Source organism: Bos grunniens, chromosome 16 (genome assembly GCF_055505025.1).
Source record: "Bos grunniens cultivar Pamir isolate PY7600 chromosome 16, Bosgru_T2T1.0, whole genome shotgun sequence".
NCBI classification, from domain to species: domain Eukaryota; kingdom Metazoa; phylum Chordata; class Mammalia; order Artiodactyla; family Bovidae; genus Bos; species Bos grunniens.
The window spans coordinates 61,467,151-61,488,619 of record NC_141180.1 but is presented as its reverse complement, the minus strand read 5'-3'; the positions used below and the strand labels follow the sequence as shown (position 1 = coordinate 61,488,619).

The window sequence follows — 21,469 nt, the reverse complement described above, 5'->3', positions numbered from 1 at the left end:
AAGCCAGGCTTCAGCAATACGTGAACTGTGAACTTCCAGATGTTCAAGCTGGTTTTAGAAAAGGCAGAGGAACCTGAGATCAAATTGCCAACATCCACTGGATCATGGAAAAAGGAAGAGAGTTCCAGAGAAACATCTATTTCTGCTTTATTGACTATGCCAAAGTATTTGACTGTGTGGATCACAATAAACTGTGGAAAATTCTGAAAGAGGTAGGAATACCAGACCACCTGAACTGCCTCTTGAGAAACCTGTATGCAGGTCATGAAGCAACAATTAGAACTGGACATGGAACAACAGACTGGTTCCAAATAGGAAAAGGAGTACGTCAAGGCTGTATATTGTCACCCTGCTTATTTAACTTCTATGCAGAGTACATCATGAGAAATGCTGGGCTGGAAGAAGCACAAGCTGGAATCAAGATTGCCGGGAGAAATATCAGTAACCTCAGATATGCAGATGACACCACCCTAATGGCAGAAAGTGAAGAGGAACTAAAAGCCTCTTGATGAAAGTGAAAGAGGAGAATGAAAAAGTTGGCTTAAAACTCAACATTCAGAAAACGAAGATCATGGCATCTGGTCCCATCACTTAATGGCAAATAGATGGGGAAACAGTGGAAACAGTGTCAGACTTTATTTTGGGGGGCTCCAAAATCACTGCAGATGGTGATTGCAGCCATGAAATTAAAAGATGCTTACTCCTTGGAAGGAAAGTTATGACCCACCTAGATAGCATATTCAAAAGCAGAGACATTATTTGCCAACAAAGGTCCGTCTAGTCAAGGCTATGGTTTTTCCTGTGGTCATGTATGGATGTGAAAGTTGGACTGTGAAGAAAGCTCAGCGCCGAAGAATTGATGCTTTTGAACTGTGGTGTTGGAGAAGACTCTTGAGAGTCCCTTGGACTGCAAAGAGATCCAACCAGTCCATTCTAAAGGAGATCAGTCCTGGGTGTTCTTTGGAAGGACTGATGCTGAAGCTGAAACTCCAGTACTTTGGCCACCTCATGCAAAGAGTTGACTCATTGGAAAAGATTCTGATGCTGGGAGGGATTGGGGGCAGAAGGAGAAGGGGACGACAGAGGATGAGATGACTGGATGGCATCACTGACTCGATGGACGTGAATCTGAGTTAACTCCGGGAGTTGGTGATGGACAGGGAGGCCTGGCGTGCTGCAATTCATGGGGTCGCAAAGAGTCCAGACATGACTGAATGACTGAACTGAACTGAAAAATATTAAAAAGTTACTTGTTTTAGAGCACTGTCAACTAAAACATTATCTGATTAAAGGAACACTTTTCTTCTTTGAGCTATTGCTTGAGAATGAAAATAGACTATAAAATAAAATGCTCATCTACTATCTGCACAGGTAATGCTATGTTGGTTAAAGAAAGAGCTAAAACCTTTCACAAGGGAATATACACATACAAAATGTGAAATAAGTATGAAGATTTCAATAACAAGTTAGGACTTTAATGAGAGATGTGAATACAGACATTAAGTCTACTATGAAACCACTGGCTTGTCTCCTGGTGACTCCCTTCAACTCGGACTGAATCAGCTTGCGACCTTTGCATGCAATGTTACCACACAAGGAGGTAAACTACACGTGGAAAGACATGGTTTGATTTACCTTTAAAATCTTGGGATATGCAAAAATATCACATGAGATTAGGATTCAGTAACAAAGGTACAGAGAAGGGGTTTTATACTAAATAATTTTAAAGGATCTATCACTGCCTAATTTTTCATCTAGGAAATAGGAACTCACTGGAATCATTATTTAAGGATAAGATAATTGACACAAACTGTATAACACTCTGAAAAACAAAGGTTTATACATGTACTATATAAAGCTATAGAAAATAATGAAAAACAGTATCAAAGACATGTAGAGGTCAAAAAGATATGCAAGGAAAGTAACTTGTCCCCTTGTGTCTGACTATCCCAACCCCACTTTCACCCAGCCCCATGGAATCCAGATTATTACTCAAAGCAGGGCTTTGATTTGATCTACAAAATTATTGTTGTTGTTTAGTCCCTCAGTCATGTCTGAGTTTTTGCAACCACATGGACTGCAGCACACCAGGCTACCCTGTCCTTCACCATCTCCCAGAGCTATTTCAAACCCATGTCCATCAAGTCAGTGATACGATCTAACCATCTCATCCTCTGTTGTCCCCCTCTTTTCCTGCCTTATATCTTTCCCAGCATCAGGGTCTTTTCCAATGAGTCAGCTCTTCACATCAGGTGGCCAAAGTATTGGAGCTTTAGCTGCAGGGTCAGTCCTTCCAATGAATATTCAGGGTTGATTTCCTTTAGGATTGACTAGTTTGATCTCCTTGCAGTCCAAGGGACACTCAAGAGTCTTCTCCAACACCACAGTTCAAAAGCATCAATTCTTCAGTGCTCACCTTTCTTTATGGTCTAACTCTCACATCCATACCTGGCTACTGGAAAAATCATAGCTTTGACTATATGGATCTTTGTCAGCAAAGTAATGTCTCTGCTTTTTAATACATTGTCTAGGTTTGTCACAGATTTTCTTCTAAGGAGCAAGCATCTTTTAATCTCGTGGCTGCAGTCACCATCTGCAGTGATTTTGCAGCCCAAGAAAATAAAAGTGTTTCCATTGGTTCCTGATCTATTTGCCATGAAGTGATGGGACCAGATGCCATGATCTTCATTTATTGAAAGTTGAGGTTTAAGCCAGATTTTTCTCTCTTCTCTTTCACCTTCATCAAGAGGCTCTTTAGTTCCCCTTCGCTTTCTGCCATAAGGGTGGTGTCATCTGCATATCCGAGGTTATTGATATCTCTTCCGGCAATCTTGATTCCAGCTTGTGCTTTATCCAGCCTGGCATTTCCCATGATATACTCTGTATATAAATTAAATAAGCAGGGTAACGATACACAGCCTTGACGTACTCCTTTCCCAAACTGGAACCAGTCCATTTTCCATGACCAGTTCTGTCACTTCTTGACCTGAATACAGGTTTCTCAGGAGGCAGGTAAGGTGGTCTGGGATTCCCATCTCTTGAAGAATTTTCCACAGTTTGTTGTGGTCCACGTAGTCAAAGGCTTTAGTGCAGTCAATGAAGCAGAAGTAGAGTTTCTCTGGAATTATCTTGCTTTTTCTATGACCCCATGGTTGTTGGCAATTTGATCTCTGGTTCCTCTACCTTTTCTAAATTCAGCTTGAACATCTGGAAGTTCTCACTTCATGTACCGCTGATGACTAGCTTAAAGGATTTTGAGCATGACCTTTTTAGCATGTGAAATGAGAGCAATTGTGCAGTACCTTGAGCATTCTTTGGCATTGTCCTTCTTTGGGATTAGAATGAAAACTGACCTTTTCCAGTCCTGTGGCCACTGCTGAGTTTTCCAAATTTGGTGACATATCCAGTGCAGCACTTTCACAGCATCATCTTTTAGGATTTGAATTACCGCAGCTGGAACCCCATCATCTCCACTAGCTTTGTTCGTACTGATGCTTCCTAAGGCCCACTTGATTTCCTACCCCAGGATGTCTGGCTCTAGGGGAGTGATCACACCATCGTGGTTATCTGGGTCATGAAGATCTTTTTTGTACAGTTCTTCTGTGTATTCTTGCCATCTCTTCTTAATATCTTCTGCTTCTCTTAGGTCCATACTGTTTCTGTTCTTTACTGTGCCCCATCTTTGCATGAAATGCTCCTTTGGTATCTAATTTTCTTGAAGAGATCTCTATCTTTCCCATTCTATTGTTTTCCTTTATCTCTTTGCATTGATCACTGAGGAAGGCTTTCTTATCTCTCCTTACTAATCTTTGGAACTCTGCATTCAGATGGGTATACTTTTCTTTTTCTCCTTTACTTCCACTTCTCTTTTTTTCTCAGCTATTTGTAAGGCCTCCTCAGACAACTATTTTGCCTTTTTGCATTTCTTTTTCTTGGGGATGCTTTTGATCACTGCCCTCCTGTACAATGTCACAAACTTCTGTCCATAGTTCTTCAGGCACTGTATCAGATCTAATCCCTTAAATCTATTTGTCATTTTTACTGTATAGAAATCAAATAAATGATTTGATTTGGTTATATCTGAATGGCCTAGTGGTTTTCCCTACTTTCTTCAATATATCTGACTTTTGCAATAAGGAGTTCATGATCTGAGCCACCGTCAGCTTCCAGTCTTGTTTTTGCTAACTATATAGAGCTTCTCCATTTTCAGCTGCAAATAATATAATCAATGTGATTTCAGTATTGACCATTTGGTGATGTCTGTGTGTACAGTTATATCTTGTGTTGTTGAAAGAGGCCAAAAAATAAGCACCATTACTGGCAGGTATGAGTTACTTATAGGGCCTTCCAGGTGGTATCAGTTCAGTTCAGTCGCTCAGTCACGTCCGACTCTTTGCGACCCCATGAATCGCAGCACGCCAGGCCTCCCTGTCCATCACCATCTCCCGGAGTTCACCCAGACTCACGTCCATCGAGTCAGTGATGCCATCCAGCCATCTCATCCTCTGTCGTCCCCTTCTCCTCCTGCCCCCAATCCCTCCCAGCATCAGAGTCTTTTCCAGTGAGTCAACTCTTCGCATGAGATGGCCAAAGTACTGGAGTTTCAGCTTTAGTATCATTCCTTCCAAAGAAATCCCAGGGCTGATCTCCTTCAGAATGGACTGGTTGGATCTCCTTGCAGTCCAAGGGACTCTCAAGAGTCTTCTCCAACACCACAGTTCAAAAGCATCAATGCTTCGGCGCTCAGCCTTCTTCACAGTCCAACTCTCACATCCATACATGACCACAGGAAAAACCATAGCCTTGACTAGACGAACCTTTGTTGACAAACTAATGTCTCTGCTTTTGAATATGCTATCTAGGTTGGTCAGAAAGCAACAGTTAGAACTGGACATGGAACAACAGACTGGTTCCAAATAGGAAAAGCAGTATGTCAAGGCTGTATATCGTCACCCTGCTTATTTAACTTATATGCAGAGTACATCATGAGAAACGCTGGACTGGAAGAAACACAAGCTGGAATCAAGATTGCCGGGAGAAATATCAATAACCTCAGACATGCAGATGACACCACCCTTATGGCAGAAAGTGAAGAGGAACTCAAAAGCCTCTTGATGAAAGTGAAAGTGGAGAGTGAAAAAGTTGGCTTAAAGCTCAACATTCAGAAAACGAAGATCATTGCATCTGGTCCCATCACTTCATGGCAAATAGATGGGGAAACAGTGGAAACAGTGTCAGACTTTATTTTTCTGGGCTCCAAAATCACTGCAGATGGTGACTGCAGCCACGAAATTAAAAGACGCTTACTCCAGGTGGTATAGTGGTAAAGAATCTGCTTTCCAATGCTCGAAGCACAGGTTAGATCTCTGGGTTGGGAAGATCCCCTGGAGAAGTAAGTGGCAGCCCAGTGCAGGATCCTTGCCTAGGAAATCTTATGGGCAGAGGAGCCTGGTGTGCTACAGTCCATGAGGTCCCAAAAGGGTCGGACATGACCTAGTAACTAAACAACACTGTGCTCATGTTCAGTCATGTCCAATTCTTTGTACTCCTATGGGCTGTAGCCCACCAGGCTTCTCTGTCCGTAGGGTTTTCCAGGCAAGAATACTGAGTGAGCTGCCATTTCCTCCTCCAGGAGATCAAACCTGTGTCTCCTGGTCTCCTGTGTCTCCTTCACTATAGGCGGATTCTTTACTGCTGAAACATTGGGAAGCCCCAGTGAAGAAACAACAGATGAATTACACATAGCCATGAAAATCTAACAGATCTTTGATTATATCCTTATAACACTTCAAGTTCATTACCATTTAATAAATTCCTTATTTTCTAGTTCTGGTTTCATATATATTAGTCTTGTTCTCCAGATTGCAAGCACCTTCAGAAATTGGACATACCTTGCATTTCTGTTAAAGAATAACCTTGTGTATTCCCCATGGGTAAAGAGTACTCTTTACAAAAATCTAGAGCAAGAATGAGTGGAAAAGGTAAAGATAAATAAAAGTGTATTCTGTGCTAAAACGTTATCTTCTTTGTATCTTGCTATATTCTTATTTAAATGTAAGACATGTATCATCTGGAGCTTCCTTACCTCTTAAAATTTAGGTAAGACTGCCTGGAACCCTCATTCCATTTCTGTTGAAGGACAAATATGCTTCTTACATTTTAAAAAATTCTATGTATACTGACATTCTTATGGTCACCCTGTCCCTAAATTTCTGGTTCTTCCATTTGGGAATCTTCTTGCCACCTAAGAGGTCTGCCCTATATCTTTCTAGACATGAAACTTGACTAATGTATCAATTTCAGAATAGGAACTCTTATTCTAAAAAAAAAAAAAACTAATACAATTATGTAAAGTTTAAAAATAAAATAAAATTTTAAAAAAGTAATATATCTTAGTAAAGATTTGGAGTGAAAGAAGAGTGAGAACTCTACTTTTCAATTTGTAGTATCTATTTAGTTTTCCTACTACTAGACATCTTCAAAAGGTTCTGTAATTCAGTCAGTTACCATTTCTGTGTCTTGTCTCTCCCTATTCCTCACCCTCCCCTATTGCTCATCTACTTTGCCTCTTTATACCTAACTCTCAGTCATCTTTTACATACTTCATCTAAAAAAATGTTCAATATTGCCTTGATTAGTGAAACACTTTGGAGAAGGCAATGGCACCTCACTCCAGCACTCTTGCCTGGAAAATCCCATGGATGGAGGACCCTGGTAGGCTGCAGTCCATGGGGTCACTAAGATTCAGGCACGACTGAGCAACTTCACTTTCACTTTTCACTTTCATGCACTGGAGAAGGAAATGGCAACCCACTCCAGTGTTCTTGCCTGGAGAATCCCAGGGACGGTGGAGCCTGATGGGCTGCCATCTATGGGGTCGCACAGAGTCGGACACGACTGAAGTGACTTAGCAGCAGCAGCAGCAGTGAAACACTTCAGTCTTATGAAGGTATCTTTTCAGTAAACATCAGATATCTCCATATGAGAAACCTGGCTGCAAATAAGATAGCACAAATTTACTCTCATTTCATTAATACATGTAGTCTGTAACTTCTCTATATAATCCATACCTTAAAATGTGCTTTAAAAGTAAGTCATAAAAGGCTTTATAGATTATAAAATGAGTTCATTGTAATCAGTTTCTCAAAATTTACCTGAAAATACAAGCTTACTTCTGTACTAGTCACTGTAGATTCCCTTCATTTTATGTGAGGGAATATAAATCTACCCACACTCTAATACCAATTCCTGGCCACCAAGAGAGAGAGAAAAGTGTGATCCCCTCCCTTTAAAACTACACTTTCAAAAAGTCAGATACAACACTCTTCTGCTTCCATGCACTTTGGTAGAATATTTTTAACATTTATCCTAAGTTGACTTATTAATTGGCCAGTATTAAGTCAGCAAACAGGATGCAAACAGAAGCTTGAAACGCTTGGAGATTTTAAATTGATTCTCTTGAGATGGGCTTGGAACCCTGAGGCCACTATGTAAGCATGCTCAAGCTATCCTGTTGCAGGATTTGAGAAGCTGTGGAGGAGAACATCCTCTCCTATCACCCCCAGTTAACATTCCGCTTGACAACCACTAGCCATGTGAGCGAGACCTTCCTGGATCATCTAACTACCAGCTGACAAGCTAGCTGAACACATCAATAAAAGAGCTCAGGCAAGATCAGTCAAGCCAGTACAGACCACCGCTGAGCCAAACCACAGAATTCTAAACTAAGTAAGTGGTTTTTGCTGTTTTAAGCCAACATTTTAGAAGTAAAATTAGCAAACAATACCATTGATCAGAACTTAAATTACATATCTATACCTAACTGCCAGGGAGGCTGATAAATGTAGTTTATTGTCTATGATCACATGGCCAAATAATATTTAAATTTCCATTAATAATGTGGAACAAAAATAATGAGGTACAACTACTATCTCTAATAACAAATATATGTTCATACTTTAAGCAATAGGGGCTTTCCAGCTCTTTTAAGGCTGAAAACACAATCTTGGTTGCATAAGTTTTGGTCTTGCATGCTTTCAGCCACATGAACAATGAGGGGAAAGGAGGCCCCCATGAGCTACAGTTAGAAACTTGGAAATAATTTTGATTAGCTTGGCTTGGGTTATATCTTTTGTTTTTTTAGTTTCTTAAGGTGGAGGTTTTTCTTTTATAATATAGAAAATTTAGAGCTTTTAATATCTTGCTCTGTGTGTGTGTGTGCATGTGTTAGTCACTCAGTAATGTCCATCTCTTTGCAACCCCATGGACTGCAACCTGTCAGGCTCCTCTATTCCTGGAATTTTCCAGGCAAGAATACTGGAATGGGGTTGCCATGCCCTTCTCCAGCAGATCTTCCCAAACCAGGGATGGAACCTGGGTCTCCTGTATTGCAGACAGATTCTTTACCATCTGAGCCACAAGGGTGAACCAATATTTTATTAATTATTACTATATCAGTATCCCACAGTTTTGATAAGTTGTGTTTTCAATTTCACTCAATTCAAAATACTTATAATTTCCCTTCTATTTCCTATTTGACCCTTAGTTTATTTAGTTGTCAAATAATCAAGCATATTTCAGAGATTTCCTTATTATTGATTTCCAATTTTATTTAATGATTTCAGTCAGATAACATACTTTAAATGACTTCCATTCTTTTAAATGTATTGAGACTCATTTTATGGACCAGAATTTGACCCATTTTGAGAGGTGCTTTGTGTAGATTATAAAAATATGTATATTCTTCTGTTGTGGACTTGAGTGTTCTATAAATGTCAATTACTTCATCAAGTTGGTTGATCGTGCTTAGCTTTTCTGTCAATTCATTCTATTAATTACTAAGAAAAGGATATTGAATTTTTTACCTTTAATCATGGAGTTTTATATTTCTCCTTTCATTTCTGTCAATTTTTTACTTGTACAGTTGCACAATCTCAAGTTGTTTGGTGCATAAATATGCCATGGTTGAGAATTCTAAGAGCTCTACATAGCAAGTATTTAGAATTCCAAATCCCTTTTTAAACCTACACAGTCAGGCACACTCATATTCCATCATGACATCAGTCTTATTGCCAAAAAAACTAAATTAAGCAGCTCAATTATATTAGACCATCAACAGTTGGGGAATGGATGAGGTATAAGGCAGAAATTGAAGGATTATGTGAAAGTGCATATACTAAGATTAAGTTCAAGCGTATGTGTACCTTCACCCCCTGCCACAATTCTCTTTCTCCCTCACTGTTTCTAGAAAGCCACGAGCCAGACTTATTTTCTATAAAAAGGAAACTGGAAGAGAAAAGCTATAGATATAAGATCTCTAGACTGATTCCTGGGACTCTGACCCCTACAAAGCTCACCTGCAGCTTGTACACACAAGAGTAAAGTTAAGTTTAGAAGCCTTCCATGAGTTTATTGTAGAATTAAGAAGCCTTTAACCAGTTTATTATACAGAGCAGGCAGCAAAATTCCCAACATGAAAAACGAGGACCAAGAAAGAAAAAGGAGAATAAATAATTTATAAGAGAAGAAAGGAATGCAGAGAACAGAAATATAAGCAACCAACCGATAATGAATGAAACACCACTGTAGCTATTATCTCCAGAAGGTTATGATAAATGTTGTCTTCATTCAAAAACATAGAACAGAATAAACCTAGGAAACAAGTTGTGAAGGAAATAACTATTGAATATTGAAAAACAGGCCAAATAAACACCTCAAGCAAAAGACTAACAAAAAGTTAAGAAAGAATAACAACAGAGAGAGAAAAAAAATGAAGTGAAAATATAGAATTTCCAGAAGGAGGAAAAACTTCGGGAGAAAATCATCAAAGCATTAATAAAAAATAAACATTTTCTTTACATGAAGGCATAGTTTAAAAGGCTTACCATGTGCTAGAAAAATTAATGGGGAAAAAAAGAAATGACATCAAGGTAAAATCCCATGAAGCAAAGACTAGGAATGAAAAAAAAAAAAATTTCTAGAGACCAACAAGTCATATATAACAGAAATACAGAATATCACTGAAAAGTTCTGCAATATTATTGTAAGCCAGAAAACTACATCATACCTTCCAAGCAATTAATAAAATTTTCAAATTATTAAAACAATACACTCTGAATTATGAATAAACATATTTCAAATAATTGGAAGCAATACCTTCTAAATTTAACTCCCACTCCATTTGGGAAATGCATGACTCTTCATTTCACAGGAGAAGAAACTGAATCTTAAATCAAGTTATTTATTGAGGAACAGACATCTAGCTATACATACCCATGCTCATAACCATGGTGCTATGTTCACTCAGCTTGTGATAAACTACAACCCTAATAAGCAACAATGGGAAGAATGCTAGAACCAGAGAAGGTCACGGTAATGGCCATTACCTGAGTTGGCCCACAGTGGAAGAATAGGCAAGCAGCCCATTTACTAATTCATGAATTTCTCTGAATAGTACTGATGTTTTGTAAAAGCTGCTATACACTACCCAGTAACCATACTCAGGACCTCCCTATTCTGAATCATACTGCAAAAGTCTGCTGTCCCAGGTTCTACAGTAGTGGTGGATACACACAGTCAATTGTGTGACAATTGAAACAGTGAATCTGGCAGGAAGATTAGTGACCCTGAGAAAGAGTAAGACTCTGCAACCATTATCCTAGTCCCAGCTTCTGAGTCATCCTCTACATTAAGAGATGGAATTCTATCAGTGTGATCTGAGGCACAAATAATCCATACATGATTTCTTTTGTGTGTGTGAAAATAGCACTTAGAAAAAATATAAAGTATGAGTTAAAAATTAATAATTTAGGTGAGCACAGTCAATATTTATCAGAGGTTCTCTATGTAATTAGACATTATATTTTAATAAATTCAAAGCAATACTTTTAAAACAGAAGAAATATCTGTCTTCTTAAGCACTTATTTGGCTTGTGGTAGAGAAAAATCTAATGTTCTATAGATTACACCCTTTTTACAGAACTCACTAAAAGCCAAGGAGGTAATGTGGATGTTGCCAAAGTAAGAATTTGAAAAGCACACTCAAATTTTAAGAACAGAAAGTGCACTGGAAATTAAATTAGATTTTCAGGGTTTTGTTTGAAAAGAAAAGAAATAAAAATGAGGGCAAAAAAAAAAAACCCTTTTAATTAATGAGCACAATTTTTAGGAATATTCATGTCTTTTATAGCAATGACTATAGATTTTTTAATAGAAATTCTTTAACTCCTGTTTTTCCTCGTTCAAGAACTCGTTCATTCATGCTGTTATCAACAAATGTTTGATCCCATACAACCACACGGTATGTACCTTGTGAGTTTCATGAGGTCATATCATGCAAGAAGTACCTCTCAGTTTCTACCACTCCTTCCCTCCGAATTGCCAACATTACTCAGAAATTGTATGCCAAGTGATACACCAATTGACCACCAAGTGCTATCAATTCTAAGCAATGCTTATAATACACTGCCTTTCTCTGCTGGGATAAATTGCCAACAAAGGTCCGTATAGTCAAAGCTATGGTTTTTCCAGTAGTCATGTACGGATGTGAGAGTGGGACCATAAGGAAGGCTGAGCAACCAAAGAAATGATACTTTCATGTTATGGTGTTGGAGAAGACTCTTGAGAGTCCCTTGGACAGCAAGGAGATCCAACCAGTCCATCCTAAAGGAAATTAACCCTGAATATTCATTGAAAGGACTGGTGCTGAAGCTGAATCTCCAATACTCTGGTCATCTGATGCGAAGAGCCAACTCATGGGAAAAGACCCTGATGCTGGGAAAGACTGAAGGGAGGAGAAGGGGACAACAGAGGATGAGACGGTTGGGTGGAATCATGGACTCAATAGACAGGAGTTTGGGCAAACTCTGGGAGATGGTGAAGGATAGGGAAGCCTGGCGTGCTGAAGTCTAGGGGGCCACAAGAGTCAGACAAGACTTAGGGACTGAACAACAATCTCTCCATTTGGTACACCACTGTGTCACTTCCTTGCTCAAAGATACTCAGTAGCTCCCTCTTGCCTACCTAACAAAGTCCAGACTCCACTATGTGGCCTCAATATGCCTCTTTAGTGTTATGGAACATTATTACCCTACCTCAGTGATGGCCTCAGAGTTTCCACTAGAAGGGCTGGATGGCAGCAATCTGGATGGAACTGTTGCTTGGGGACTGTTTTGTAGCTACATTTGCATTGAAAACACAATTCTCCTTTAAGTTATTAACCATTTTTAATGGCTTTGTGGAGGACAATGGTTGGAAGAGAAAATGATCATATGGAGGTGAGGGAACTGATGTCTGTCAAGCAATATTTTCTGTCTCCACTGCCCATACAGGATTACATTTTCTGTAAATAACAATAGCTTTGCCTCTTTTATGACTTTCATGATTTTTTTTCATCTTGCACTACTTTCAATCTCTATTACAATTTTGAACAGAAATAATAAGAACATGCGTGGATCCTTGTTTTGTTCCTGATATTACAGGGGAAATGTTTATTATTAAGCATGATGTTAAATTTCTTTGCAGATACCTTTTCCAGATTAGGTTTCTTCTATTTCTAGTACGTAGAGTATATTTATCATAAACAGGTTTTATATTTTTTCAGATGTTTTTCAATATTTATCAAGATTATTATATGAGATTCATGTTGTTTATTGCATTAATTGATTCTTAAATGTTAAACTCACCTTGCATTCTTGGAACGAATGCAGATCAGTCAAGATGCATCCCCTTTATTATACATTTTAGAACTGAACTTGTTAAAATATTGTTAAGATATTTTAGATCTATGTTTATATGGAATATCTGACCTGTTTGAATGGACTTGTTTTTAAATGTTTTGTCATGTTATGGAATTAAGGTTAAGTAGCCCTCACAAAATGGTTTGGAAAGTATACATTCTTCCTCAGTTTCTTAAAAGAACTTATTAGGACTTATATGATTTATTACCTTACGTTATCAGAGAACTTACCAATGAAGCCATCTGGGCCTGAAATTTTCCTTGATGAAAGAAAACTGAAGTTTGATTACAAATTCAATGTCTTTAATTTATAGGAATGTATTGAGGCTTTCTATGTTTTCTTTTTTTTTGCAGTTTTCTTTTTTTTTTATTTTATTTTTAAACTTTACATAATTGTATTAGTTTTGCCAAATATCAAAATGAATCCGCCACAGGTATACATGTGTTCCCCATCCTGAACCCTTCTCCCTCCTCCTTCCCCATACCATCCCTCTGGGTCGTCCCAGTGCACCAGCCCCAAGCATCCAGTATCGTGTATCGAACCTGGACTGGCAACTCGTTTCTTACATGATATTTTACATGTTTCAATGTCATTCTCCCAAATCTTCCCCCCCTCTCCCTCTCCCACAGAGTCCATAAGACTGTTCTATACATCAAGGTATGTATTCATGTTCTATTTCTTGTGTTAGTTTTCAATAATTTATTTACTTCACTTAGGATGTCAAATCTATGAGGAGAGTGTTTTTCATAATACTCATTAGGATCTTTCCCTTGTGGCTCCGCCAATAGGAGTCTGCCTGCAATGCAAGAGACCAGGGTTCAATCCCTGGGTTGGGAAGATCCCCTGGAGAAGGAAATGGCAACCCACTCCAGTGTTCTTGCCTGGAAAATCCCATGGACAGAGGAGCGTGACAGGCTACAGTTCATGGGGTCGCAAAGAGTGGGCTATGACTGAGCGACTTCCCTTCGGTTCTCCTTCATTAGGACCCTATACAGGTGTTTGGAGAATATGCTGCAAAGCCCCTTTTCTTTATTTCTGACGCTGGCACTTGTGTTGTCCCCTTCTTCTACTGATAAGTTTGTCAGTGTTACTAAGCTTTGTGGAAAAATCACAACTCTTGAGTTTATTTCCACTATCGCGTGTCCAATTTCCGTTACCTAATTTTGTCGTTTTCCCCTTTTGCTTCTTTGTGTTCAGTTTGAAAGTGGAAGGAAGGACAGTCGTTGATGGTGAAGTAGGTTGAGAAAAGAGAAAGAGAAGCTGCCACATAGGCAGACAGACAACAAACAAGCTTCGGCTTGCATTCCTTCCACATATTCTATATACGGAGTTTAAAAGTTAGGCAATAAAAGTTAAAAGAGGCTTCAGAACAATGAGCAGCAATGGTTATATGGCCATATAGTTTGTGAATCTCTCCAAATCTCAACATGAAAACACAACTCAAAAGCAAAACCAAAAGAAGCTGTGAATAATATTTGTAACAGCACTAAATGACCAACTATCCCTAGAAACTCCCAAAGAGAAACAAGTGGGAACAAACCAGCAGTCACAAGACCTGTAAGGCCTCAGTGTCGATGTGGGAAAAAGCAGATGGAAGTCACGGGGGATTTGACTTTTGGGAGATCTGAAAACTAGTACCCTAAGTGTAAAATGCCACTTTGAGTCACCCAAACTACAAGTGGAAAGGGTATTACTCATCCAAAGAAGGGATGGTGAGAGATCTATCGTGGGAACTGAAGGGACTAGAGTAGCCCAGCTTCCAGGAACTCTCAAAGCTGATGGAACAGGGCACACTTCTAAGGGCCAGGGCACACTTCCACGGTAAGACCACATGCTGAGGAGACACTATGGAAAACAGATGGGCAGAACAGATAGTTAAAAGAAGAATACATTTGAAGATAGAAATTCTGAAGTTTGGGGTGCATTTATCATTGGTAATGAAACAAATTCAACCTTTCCAAAGTTTATTCTAATAATAATAAACAATACATTTCACAAAGGTTAAATTTACCAGTTTGACTGATTTGTTCATTTATTATTACATACATCTTAAATAGTACAGTGCCTGATATATAGGGGCAGCTCATAAACATTTGTTTATTGACAGAATGAATTATTTAAAAATAATTGTTACAGCACTGAAATGTGCTCAGAAGCTATTTCAAATACTATAGGAATTATAGAAATTATACTTTCTACTCAGTTTTGATAGATTTAATAATATCTGGTACAGGACCTTAGAAAATGTTACTCCAAATCTTCCTTCATTCAAATGTAAAAATATGTATATTCATAGTTTTTAAAATATTTGTCTCAATTAAGGATGCATGCCATTTTTATATACTGAAAACTTTTGAATATACAAATCTACATCCAACATATGTTTAATACACTCCAAAGTCCTTTGCCAATGACCAAATAAATCAGACCTATAGAAAGAAAAGTCCCTGGAAGGTAAAGCCTAGGAATCTTCATTTTAGAAAATTCTAGTGGCAATTCTTATGAACACTAAGAGTTAAGAACTAGTTCTTTAAGTACTTGCTACCTATTTTGTCTGCATTATCAATTCCTAGGGACTCACTCTTACTCTTTTTCTCTTCTAAGTCAGTCTTGTAGCTCATCAAATCATTGATAAGTCCATCAGTGAGCACCAAAGAAGCACAGTCTTTTTGAACTGATTTAATATTAGAGCATGTATATTATTCAGCATCTGAATGTAAATTCTGGAAATAAACTGGTTTTAGCATTTTTTTAAAAAGCTGTTACAAAATATCTAACCATCTGCAGCTGCTGGTGCTTCTAAGAAAATATGTATATATCTCTATTTGTCTATGTATCTATGTACATTTGTATCTATCTTTGTACAATATATGTATCTATCTTTTTACAATATATTCTCTTTGCTAGGAGCTTGCTTAACCCTAAAATGTGGACTTCAAGAATTATTACATTTTTATAACAGAGACACAATGACTTCTTTCCTTAAGCTTCTGCCTCTCTAGAGAAGAAAAGTCCACCTTAATGTAACAGGCTACCTTTGTGAAGGTACTCATTCCACTTCAGAAATAAATAAATGAATCTGCAGTGGTTTCTGCCACAAATAAATGCCATGAATTGGAGAATGCCAGGTGAATAATGTACATCATATACTTGTTTCCATTTAAGTGTTTTGTGATACTGCTGTTTATCATCTTGCTCAGCTGTCGAAAATATTCATTTGAGAAGAAAAGCTTCTACACTGGTGTAAGATGTAGTTGTCTTTTCTTTTCCATTCTACAAGGCCTGTCATTTGTCAGGCTGGTATATTTTTATAACTCCCCTCCCCCTCCAAAAGGCATTTCTGAGAAACTGCTCTCCAAACTTCCCTGCCATAATCTCTCAGGAGAGTGCAAAAAGGTAAAATTCTGAAGCATGCTCAAAGTGTTAGTAGGAACGGAATACATTTTTCTTCTCTATCTTTTAAGTGTTCAAGACAGTGTGCAAAGAGGTTCCCCACATACTGTTGTTCCCAGCAATGGTTACATACTTGAATGGTTTTTTAAGAGAAAGTACTATAATTATAGTCCTTCTAGTTCTCAAAGGGGTATAATTTCATATTGCATCATCCTTTCCCCTTCAGGTTAGGTCTATTTCGCTCAGAGATTATAAGCTATAACTGGTAAAAGATGCATACAATATGTCACACCATGTAAAATTAGAGCACTTCATAAATGTCATCTGAATGGCACAACTATACAGGGTGGTCTTATTGTAATTTGCTGCAAGATTACTATAGTGGTTATTAAGAGGATGGTGTTTTGACTTCATCAAAATGAAAGATCTCACAGTAGCATAAAAAAAATATTTCCAAAATGAAAAAAAATACATTCTCTGTGTATGGCTATTTTTTTTTAATAGAAATAGGCTTTTAGGAAAGTTAACTCATTTGATTTAATAATCGTTTTGTTTTATTTCAGTAAAAGTGATGAAAGCTTCTGTGCAGTTACACAATAGAATGTTTGCCTACTATAGTGCAAGTTTATTGAACCAGGGAAAAATGTGAATTCCAAATATATTAAGAAAGGAAGGTGCTTATATGAGGTGATTAAAAAATAAATTAGACTTCTTAAAAGTACTTCTATAAAATATTCAAGTTAGTTTATGTGTAAGATAATAACCTCAATCCTTGGTATACATGAAGCACAAAAGGGCTACATTAACCATTCAATATCACTCAAATTTCCATTTGAGAATTGTATTGGTTCTAGGAAATTATTTTGCCACTGAATTATATATACATTGTTATTTCCTAAATATTTAGGATTTATTAATAGTTTAATTAAATTAGTAGGATTTGGAATAATAAGCCCAAAACAAATGGACGTTTTCTTTCTACTTTTGGATAGTGTACATAAATATCCAGTTTAGCAACCTGCTGTGGATTTCTTTTATGTGCCAGGCTTTGTAAGACCCAGTGTCTCTAAACTTGAGTTGGACTTTGGAAACAAATATTACAATTCTGAATTTCTCCTCTACCCCACTATTTCTTGTGTGATGTTACAGGTGTTACCTAATTTCTCTGAGGTTCATTGTCCTTAACAACACAACAGATAAGTCAAAGACTGCCTCACCATCTTTGGTAAGAACTGAATTATCAGATAGCAGACGACTGCGTGACATACAGCAAGATATTTTTTGGCCCACCTCCTAGAGTAATGAAAATGAAAACAAAAATAAACAAATGGAACCTAAATAAAATCTTTTGTACAGCAAAGGAAACCATAAACAAAAAGACAAGTCTCAGAATAGGAGAAACTATTTGCTACCAAAGCAACCGACAGGAGACTAATCTCTAAAATATATGAACTCATGCAGCTCAATATCAAAAAGATACACAATCCTATCAAAACATGGGCAGAAGATTTAAATAGACATTTCTCCAAAGACAACATGCAGATGGCTCAAAAGCACATAAAAAGATGCTCAACACCACTATTAGATAAATACAAATCAAAACTATATTGAGGTATCTCACACTGGTCAAAATGGCCATCATAAAAAAAAAATCTACAAACAATAAATGCTGAAGATGGTATGGAGAAAAGAGAATCCTCCTACATTGTTGGTGGGAATGTAAATTGCTACAGCCACTATGGAGAACAGTATGCTGCTGCTAAGTCGCTTCAGTCGTGGCCAACTCTGCAACCCCATAGACGGCAGCCCACCAGGCTCCCCCGTCCCTGGGATTCTCCAGGCAAGAACACTAGAACGGGTTGCCATTTCCTTCTCCAATGCAGGAAAGTGAAAACAGTATGGGATTCCTTAAAAAACTAAAAATAGAACTACCATATAACCCTGAAATCCCACTCCTGGGCATATATCCAGAGAAAAACATGGCCTGAAAAGATATATGCACCCCAATGTTCATTGTAGCACTGTTTACAATAGACAAGACATGGAAACAACCTCAGTGTATCAACAGAAGAACGGATAAAGAAGACACATACACACACACACACACACAATGGACTATTACTCAGCTATTAAAAAGAATGGAATAAGGCCTTTTGTAGCGACACGGATGGACCTAGAGTGTGTTATACTGATTGAAGTAACTCAGAGTTAAGGAGAAATATCACATGACATACCTCACCTGTGGAATCTAAAAATATAATGATACAAATGAACTGACTTACAAAACAGAGAGAGACTCGCAGACTCAGAAAATGAAATCATGGTTTCTGGGGCAAGGGACAGGTAAGGACATTGGGGAGGTCATGTACACACTGCTATATTTAAAATGGATAACCAAAAAAAACCTATTGTATAGCACACAGAACTCTGCTCAACGTTATGTGCCAGTCTGGATGGGTGGAAGGTACTGGAGGAGGATAGATATTTGTATATACATGGCTGAGGAGTCCCTTCACTGCTCACTTGAAACTATCACCACATTGTTAATTAGCTACACCTCAATACAAAATCGGAGAAGGCAATGGCAACCCACTCCAGTACTCTTGCCTGGAAAATCCCATGGATGGAGGAGCCTGGTGGGCTGTAGTCCATGGGGTCGCTAAGAGTTGGACACAACTGAGCGACTTCACTTTCACTTTTCACTTTCATGCATTGGGGAAGGAAATGGCAACCCACTCCAGTGTTCTTGTCTGGAGAATCCCAGGGACGGGGGATCCTGGTGGGCTGCCGTCTATGGGGTCACACAGAGTCGGACATGACTGAAGCGACTTAGCAGCAGCAGCAGCAATACAAAATGCTTTTGGTGTTAAAAAAATTAAATTTAAATTTAAAAACAGAACTGAATTAATTGATTAAACACACTTGGCATAATCCTTTGTATATGGCAAGTGCAAAATAAACAGAGCCTATGAGACTCTTATAGACTAGTTTCTGTCCTCATGCATTTTTAACAGTATGTCATCCGTCTGCCAATCTGTCTTACACATTTCACAATGCGGCACTCCCACGATGGCACCAAAACTGTGTGTGGGTAGATCAAGGTACAGACTGGTTCTGCAGCCCACCAGAAGCTGAAACACTCCCCAGTTCTGCAGAAGACTGGAGGGGCTAGTCCCTTGCCATGGATTTGCCCGTGATCACGGGGGCACACCTGCTTTTGGAAATGCTCATCACATTGGTCAGGTGTGCCAAGAAGAAATGAGGCTGGCTATGTTTGTTTCTGAATAAATCAGTATCATCAAAAACACATGGCAAAGGTCAGTACAATGTATTGACTAATATTTAAAATGTACTATATCTATATATAAATACTACATCTATATATAAATACAGTTTTTACTTTTTAAAAATTAATTTATTTAAATTGTAGGCTAATTACTTTATAGTATTGTGGTGGGTTTTGCCATGCATTGCCATGAATCAGTCACAGGTGTACATGCATCCCCCCATCCTGAACCCCCTTCCCACCTCCCTCCCCATCCCACCCCTCAGGGATGTCCCAGTGCACCAACTTTGAATGCCCTGTTTCATCCACCAAACTTGCAATGGTCATCTAGTTCACATATGGTAATATATATATATATATATTTCAATCCTATTCTCTCAAATCATTCCACCCTTGCCTTCTCCCACAGGGTCCAAAAGTCAGTTCTTTTCATCTGTGTCTCTTTTGCTGTCTTGCATATAGGGTTGTCATTACCATCTTCCTAAATTCCATATATATGCATTAATATACTGTATTGGTGCTTTTCTTTCTGACTTATTTCACTCTGTATAATAGGCTCCAGTTTCATCCACCTCATTAGAACTGATTCAAATGTGTTCTTTTTAATAGCTGAGTAATACTCCATTGTGTATATGTACCACAGCTTTCTTCATTCATCTGCTGATGGTCATCTAGGTTGCTTCCATGGCCTAGCTATTGTAAACAGTGCTGCAATGAACACTGAGGTACAAGTGTCTCTTTCAGTTTTGGTGTCCTCAGTGTGTATGCCCAGCAGTAGGATTGCTGGGTCATATGGCAGTTCTACTTCCAGTTTTTTAAGGAATCTCCACACTGTTCTCCATAGTGGCTGTACTAGTTTGCATTCCTGCCAACAGGGTAGGAGGGTTCCCTTTTCTCCACACCCTCTCCAGTATTTATTGTTTGTAGACTTTTTCCTAGCAGCCATTCTGACCAGTGTGAGAGGGTACCTCATAGTGGTTTTGATTTGCATTTCTCTGATAATGAGTGATGTTGAGCATCTTTTCATATGTTTGTAAGCCATCTGTATGTCTTCTTTGGAGAAATGTCTGTTTAGTTTTTTGTCCCATTTTTTGATTGGTTCATTTATTTTTCTGGTATTGAGTTGCATGAACTACTTGTGTATTTTGGAGATTAATTGTCAGTTGCTTTGTTTGCTATTGTTTTCTACCATTCTGAAGGCTGTCTTTTCACCTTGCTTATAGTTTCCTTAGTTGTACAAAACCTTTTAAGTTTAATTAGGTCCCATTTGTTTATTTTTGCTTTTATTTCCATTACTCTGGGAGGTGGGTCATAGAGGATCTTGCTGTGATTTATGTCGGAGAGTGTTCTGCGTATGTTTTCCTCTAGGAGTTTTATAGTTTCTGTTCTTACATTTAGATCTTTAATCCCTTTTGAGTTTATTTTTGTGTATGGTGTTAGAAAGTGTTCTAGTTTCATTCTTTTATATGTGGTTGACCAGTTTCCCCAGAACCACTTGTTAAAGAGATTGTCTTTTCTCCATTGTATATTCTTGCCTCCTTTGTCAAAGATAAGGTGTCAATAGGTGCATGGATTTATCTCTGGGCTTTCTATTTTGTTCTTTTGATCTACATTTCTGTCTGTGTGCCAGTACCATACTGTCTTTGTAGTATAGTCTGAAGTCAGGCAGGTTGATTCCTCCAGTTCCATTCTTCTTTTTCAAGATTGCTTTGGCTACTCGAGGTTTTTTGTGTTTCCATACAAATCGTAAAATTATTTGTTCTAGTTCTGTGAAAAATACCACTGGAAGTTTGCTAGGGATTGCACTGAGTCTATAGATTGTTTTGGGTAGTATATCATTTTCACTATATTGACCCTTCCAATCCATGAACATGGTATATTTCTCCATCTATTTCTGTTGTCTTTGATTTCTTTCATCAGTGTTTTATAGTTTTCAATATATAGGTCTTTTGCTTATTTAGGTATATTTATTCCTAAGTATTTTATTCGTTTCATTGGAATAGTGAAAAGGATTGTTTCCTTAATTTCTCTGTTTTTTCATTGTTGTATAGGA

The 21,469-nt window shown here is 38.1% G+C and overlaps 1 protein-coding gene across 3 annotated transcripts in view; it reads right to left on the bottom strand.

Annotated features, from left to right (window-relative positions):
- The window catches only part of USH2A (usherin), a 300,571-nt gene that overhangs the window by 89,789 nt on the left and 189,313 nt on the right, over positions 1 to 21,469 (bottom strand). The window lies entirely within an intron of this gene.